Source organism: Harpia harpyja, chromosome 10, assembly GCF_026419915.1.
Source record: "Harpia harpyja isolate bHarHar1 chromosome 10, bHarHar1 primary haplotype, whole genome shotgun sequence".
Taxonomy (NCBI): domain Eukaryota; kingdom Metazoa; phylum Chordata; class Aves; order Accipitriformes; family Accipitridae; genus Harpia; species Harpia harpyja.
The window spans coordinates 15,931,054-15,938,339 of record NC_068949.1 but is presented as its reverse complement, the minus strand read 5'-3'; positions in this window follow the sequence as shown (position 1 = coordinate 15,938,339).

Below are 7,286 nucleotides of genomic sequence, written 5' to 3'. Positions count from 1 at the left end.
GTCGATACAGCAAAGCCCAGAGAAGGGACCATTTTTGGGAGCGCCATCAGATGCAGGGCTGAGGGACAGCTTCAGGAATGCTAAGAAAAGCTCAGCTCTGTCTTAAGGACAGACCAGGACCGAGTGTCAAGTTATTTTTGTCCACTCCCCTTGAAGACAGTTGTTTCCCATCTATTAGCAAAAGCAGCCATAACTGCAAAGCTGATGGACACCAGCCGTTTTTTCAGCAGTCTTCATCTGATTCCAAAGCACACAATACATGTGAGAAAAGTAGACCCCAAATATGCACAAATACAGAGCTTAAGAAGTTGCTACATGAGATGAGAGCAGAATTCTATTCATACTAGCAAGGACATCTCATGTTTATAAAGACTATTATTTTCTGTTGAGTGTGAAAGTACATTAATCACTCACACCACAAATGTGCAACACTCTCTTAAAAGTAAAAAGCTTTGGAGGAACTAATAGATGATTACTTTCAACCTGATCAGATTGCTACTCCCCCACTTCCCAGCCATACTGCATTATAGCTTTGGCAGAAAAATTGACCCGTGTCATACACAAAACAGAAAACACAAGTTAAAAGTTAACAGAAATGAGGAGTAACTGAATGGAGCTGAACAGCTAGCGGTAAAGCACTAACCAGACACTACTCCTTCAGAGATGCTTTAGGAAAGTATTTCTCTTCCAGTTCTGGAGCTCAGTGCCCAGCAGTGTTACAGGGGAGAGTCCCAGATGCCTCACTCCAGCGTAAAACATGGGCAGTTCTACTAAAATCCTGGACCCTCTTAACTCAATAGGAACTCTGCCATCTGCTTCACCCAAAGAAATGGGAGTGTGGGATCAAACTGTGGCTGACTGAGGCAGAAACCACCCAGCATCCTGTTGGCCTTTCAGCACTGGTCACTTCCCAGCTTCCCTTTTCTTTACCTAAGGTCAGAGAAGAAGGGGAAAGGAATTACAACCACAAAGATTTCTTTAAGAATTGTATTTTCTTGGATCTTAATTATAGTCATATTGATCAGAAAAAGTGCCCATCACTGTCTTTTCTGTCAGTGTTTGAAGATGCCATGGCTCTTCTGTCCACCTCTTGTAGATAACCATCTAAATTCAGATTTCCCTAGCAGAGAACTACAGCTCTGCACCTTTTTAAAAGCCTGGTTGTATCTACAGCTGACCTTCTGCAGAGATGCACAGAAAAATCAAATCATACGAACTGCCATAAAGCCAAGGAAGAAATGTGAACAGTCTAGCCCAAAAGACATTTTGGAGGTTAGAAGAAAAGATTTAAAACCAACCAAACAAAAAAACCCACCACAGATCATTCAACATGCAAAGCTTCCACCTGAGAGTGCTATGAGAGACAGACATGTTTTGAAGAGCTGCTGTGGATGTTACTCCTCAAAACTCAAATCTCTTCCATGCTTGTGCAGCCATCTCAGATCCCTAACAAAAGACTGGTCCAAGATAGCTGTCACAGGATGTTCCAAAATAAGTGTAACATGGGCAACTTGAGTTGTCTGTTGCTGAAGCTGGTCTCTTTTCCTGTTGGCAACTGAGGGAATTAAGGGAGCCCAGTTTCCCAGCTAAGCTGGATGCAGAAGGCTACATGGTGTAACTACCCTCATGTCTCTACTGCTTCCCCACTGCTCCCTGCTCTCCTGCCCGGGCTAAGGATCCGCCTGTGCGAGGAGGATCCCTATGGGATAAACTGGCTGAAGTAGCTCCAGCTCCAGAGTTCACCTCCCACCTCTCCTTTCCAACACTCCTCCCTGTTGTGGACCTGTTGATTTTGCTTTTCCTTTCAAATATGTAATCAGAAGTGTAGTAACCAGTCAGAAGTGCAGCAGTAACATACCTATTCCAAGGTACAAACTACCTGAAGGTTAATGAGTATGTTACAGCAACAGTGTATAAGGCATTGTTCCTAACAAAGATTGCTTACCAGGATTTCTGGCTTATAGCTGTTTTCATGCAGAATTCATCCTGTGTTCTTCAGCAGAATGAAATTACACTGGCAATTTTTCAATAATTCTGGGTAATGAACTCTCAGAGTTTCAAGGTAATCTAGATGTGGTTTGGGGCTAACTATTAAACAGACATTTTATGGTGCCATAGTTTCGCAAAAGCTTGTTTCACAAGTAACTCCGATAATTAATTAAGGCTTGTAGAAATCACTTACTAAGAGGATGGCCCAAAGGATTATTTTTCCCCATGCTATTTTCACATTCTACATTTATTGATGTTCAAAGAGAAATTCAAGTATCTCATTATTTATTTCTGAAGAGATGAGAACATGATGCAGTGCTGCTCATTAAATATCCATAGTTGTTCTCTCATCGACTTCCATTAGGTCCCATTTCTAGATTTAATGATTTCTCAGTTCCCTTAATGATCTCTAAGCTAAGACCAAGCTCATCAGTATTTTTAGTGCACTCATTGGTCAACTTGCCTTGCTGACCAGACTCTGCCTCAGCTCAATACTCACAACATTGACTGAAACTTCTCTCTCCCCACTGAAGTTAAATTCTACTTGAAAAAGCAATTCAACATAATTAACCTCTTGCCTCTATTTTTTTCAATGCATCTGATTAAGTGGATTCCCTCCATTGGAGCTCTGGAATAATAAACTTGTAGAAAGTAGCCAGTAACTGTATGGTAAGATTTGCTTTCATGAACCTCAATTCTGCCTCACAAATGAAACATCTAAGTTACAACTAAATGCCGGGAGCAGTAGAAGTAAACTTAATTCCTAAAAAAAAACAGCAATCAATAAAGCATGCCTTAGCAGCTGCTAATGCTATGCACTTTGTCAAGAAAGCTGCTACTTAGTTAACATGACAGACTCACTTCTGAACAAGAAAGAGAAAGACCTGGTGGTAGGCTGAGAGATGAATAAAATAAGATAAATACAAGTGGTAACATTAACATGTTTCTCACCTTGGGGTGTACCCACAAGTGTGTCAGAGGCATGTGGAAAAGGGAGAGAAAAGGACCAGCCAACTAAAAACCCAGTTTTATCAGCGCTTACACGTTTGAGGTTTTCTTCCCCATTGGCTGTATTCTCTTATAATCCTTCATTGGCACATCACCACGAAATGATGCAAATGATGGGTTAAGCATCAGGCCACAGATACATCCATGTTAGGCTTGATCTGAACAGCCAAGAGAGTGGGACTGGCCTCACCATGAGGAAACTCGGCAAGACGTTCATCAGGAGGTGAGGAAACCAGCTCAGGTAGGCTTTGGACAGGGAGCAGATGTGTTCCCCTGGTGCACAGGCTTCATAGATGTAACAGAAAGGAGCCGGCAGAAGAGAAGAGAGAGAATCAGTAAAACAAAGGCAATGAAACGAGGTGCCTAAAAACATAAGGGTAAATGCCAGTACTTGCACTTCAGGGACCGCGTGACAGGAACTGCAAGCACACGCGAGGCAGCATCAGCGAGTGGGCTGCAAGAAGGTGCTACTTCTGGTTACATCCATGCTCTCTCCCTAATTCAGTGAGATGGAAGAGATAAAACTGGGAGCAAAATCTGGCTACTGTGTTCAACAGACCATGTATTCACTTAACTCACAGTTCTGGTTTGTCCTGAAGCATTTGTTTGCAGTGCAACAGCTTTCTAGGTTTTCATGGTATTTTTAAGGCTCAAGTGTGCTACTTCCTCCCAACTACTGAACAGTTATTCACACATTATGCTACTTAATTTAAAATGAACACTCATTAGCTAATTTCCTTGTAGGTGCAGGTGATATTTATATGAGCGTTTAAAAATCAATATCACCTTTTGCAAGTGCCAAAGGTACCAGTGCAGAGTAAAAACATTTTTTTTCATGACAGCCAATTCCATTCCATAATGAAACTAGTGGGAGTTAGGCCCTTCACTTCCATGGGCACAATTCTGCACTCTAAATCATAAAAATAGTGCTCCTTGCTGCTTACTTAGGAAGTAAACGGTTTCTTCTCTGCATCAAGCTAAAAATATCAGCTGGAGAAAAAAACATACAAAGAAGCAGCCAGCAAGTGTCATTCAGCAGAAGTGTAAGAATTCGTTTTGCATTTGTCGTGGTTTAACCCCAGCCAGCAACTAAACACCACGCAGCCGCTCACTCACTCCCCCCCCACCCAGTGGGATGGGGGAGAAAATCGGGAAAAGAAGCAAAACCCGTGGGTTGAGATAAGAACGGTTTAATAGAACAGAAAAGAAGAAACTAATAATGATAATGATAACACTAATAAAATGACAACAGCAATAATGAAAGGATTGGAATGTACAAATGATACGCAGTGCAATTGCTCACCACCTGCCGACCGACACCCAGCCAGTCCCCCGAGTGGCGAATCCCTGCCCCCCACTTCCCCGTTTCTGTACTGGATGGGACGTCACATGGTATGGAATACCCCGTTGGCCAGTTTGGGTCAGGTGCCCTGGCTGTGTCCTGTGCCAACTCCTTGTGCCCCTCCAGCTTTCTCACTGGCTGGGCATGAGAAGCTGAAAAATCCTTGACATTAGTCTAAACACTACTGAGCAACAACTGAAAACATCAGTGTTATCAACATTCTTCGCTCTGAACTCAAAACATAGCACTGTGCCAGCTACTAGGAAGACAGTTAACTCTATCCCAGCTGAAACCAGGACAGCATTCTCTGAGAATAGCCAGATCCCCTGTTTATATTTTTTGGTGTAAGGAAATGCAAAGCAAATGGGGTCAAAGTCTACTGCCAGCAAAGTTCAGCACATGGCTCTCTTTCCTATCTTTCCTGAGTTGGGTATAATTTAGAGAAAATTTTTTGGTTTGTTTTTAATAGGATTAAGTTAATTACTTGACATTATAGTTTCCATTTTTTTCCCATATAAACCTTTTGAACACAGAAATGATTTATCAGCAGATTCTACTCATGAGCTGAAAAGCAAAACATGAGTGACAAACTCAGCAAGGTCCACTAAATCACTCATTTTTAATATGGCCATTGGACAGAATTTATTTTTACTTCTTTTCCCCATATACTTAGATAAATATGGCATAAAGCAAATAAACCAGCATATTTTATCATAAATGAAAGCCATAAAATACCTTATTATCACAATTTTGTCTGAAAGGTTTTATTAGCAGGCAACACAGGCCAGACACTAAATCAATTTCATTAGGTAAATGCACCTCCAAGAAGCTTCTGGCAGGGCACATCTTGTAAAGTGGAAAATCCTTCCCACTGATGCAAGTTGAGAGCATGTTAATGCATTACGTCATTCTAAATTGGATCTTGCACTTAATGCTGATGAAGGCAGCTCCTCCAGACCTATAGGACTGAAGTCATTAATAGACCTCTAGGCGTGCTGAAGAAATAAAATAAACCCAAACAGTTTTTGGCATGGAGCATTGAAAGTCTATCAGCGGCATTTCTTTTGTGCATGCATTTACCTTGGTTGTTATAGCCAGTACAGGACAGCAGAAGTAGGTACAGACCTCTAACCCAAGGGGGAGATAAATGCATACACCTCCCTTACGAATGCAGCATTTGACCCATTTCTGTCCATGCAGCAGAAACCGCTTCAAAAGGCCACATTGCAACCAGCGATGGTCAGTAAGGCAAGGTCTAGTAGAAGATGGAGGTGTACACCAATCCACCTGGTCTCTCCCTCTTCTCCCTTTGGGCTCGTGCACCTGGGCAGGTCTTGTCATGACTGACGCAAATTTAAAGTGCTGGGTGTCCATGACACTGTTGTACCCAGGACCTCCAGCTCCAATGGGATAATGATCCCCTCAGTAACCAGTAAAGCCCCGGGGTGGAGGAGGTGACACTAACTCTTGCCTCATCTTAAGGGAGGAATGGGCCAGCCACCACGGCCATGGCTCTTCGACTCTTCTTCTCCAAAGGCCCCACAGGGACTGGCAAATGCCACTGGGGTCGGATATACAGGACCCCAGAGCAAAATTCTCTGGGACAAACTCTCTGCAGAGGGAAAACAGCAGATGAACTATCTCTTTCTTAAAAGCCCTCTGCAAACCTGTATTTGAGGCTATTAGTCCTGAGCACTAATGAGAGAGTGAACTTGTGTTGCCCAGTAGATGGAAGCTGGAAAATGCTTCCACCCCCAAACAATAAATGCACAGAAAACGTGTATAATTTCACGTCAGTAAATGCTTTAACTACCATAAAACCATCCACCAAGGTAATGTCAAAAAAATAACACAAATGTAAAAAACACAACTGAGTTGCACAGAGTGAATCTTTCTGAGGCTACAGATGTTTCTAACTAGTTTTGTTACACACACAGAAAGACCTTTAAAGCTCAAAACAAGTACCACTCATACATGCTACAGTCATCTATCAGCTTTCTGCTATGCCAGGTCTCTTGACATTACAGCTGGTAGTTAGGGGTAGGAAGAAAAGGAGGAAAAGAGAAGCATTGCAGCAAATTCTCACTGTTGGAATGTATGGTTTACAAAGTGCTCACTATTTCACATTTATACTGAAACAATGCCCAGGAGCTCTAGTGAGGCGTAGGCACTCTAGAAGTTTTTAGCAAAGACCAACACCTGTATCTCTAGTGGAGCAGACAAAGACGACATGACACAAAGATTAAGGAAAGAAACATATAAACAAAGCAAGTGTATCATTGACTTGTACGTATATATATAAAAACATCTAGATTCAAAGCTTAAGTTATCATGAATAGAAAAACTAATACATATGCTCCACTAGCCGTAAGCTCTTGACTGATTTCTGATCAGAATGGTAGCTAAAGGGGAATTTTTACAAGTCTTCTAAAGAAGGAAACCAAATACACAGTAAGACTGGAGAAGTATTTATGTGTGTGCTGGTTTTGGCCAGGATAGCGTTAATTTTCTTCATAGTAACTAGTACGGGGCTATGTTCTGGATTTGTGCTGGAAACAGTGCTGACAACGCAGAGATGTTTCAGTTACTGCTGAGCAGTGCTTACACAGAGTTAAGGCCTTTTCTGCTTCTCACCCCACCCCACCAGTGAGTAGGCTGGGGGGGCACAAGGAGTTGGGAGGGAACACAGCTGGGACAGCTGACCCCAGCTGACCCAAGGGATGTTCCATGCCATATGATGTCATGCTCAGCATATAAAGCTGGGGGAAGCAGAAGGTAGGGGGGTACATTCGGAATTACGGCATTTTGTCTTCCCAAGTAACTGTTAATACGTGGTGGAGCCCTGCTTTCCTGGAGATGGCTGAACACCCGCCTGCCAATGGGAAGTGGTGAATGAATTCCTTGGTTTGCTTTGCTCGCGTGCACAGCTTTTGCTTTACCGATTAAA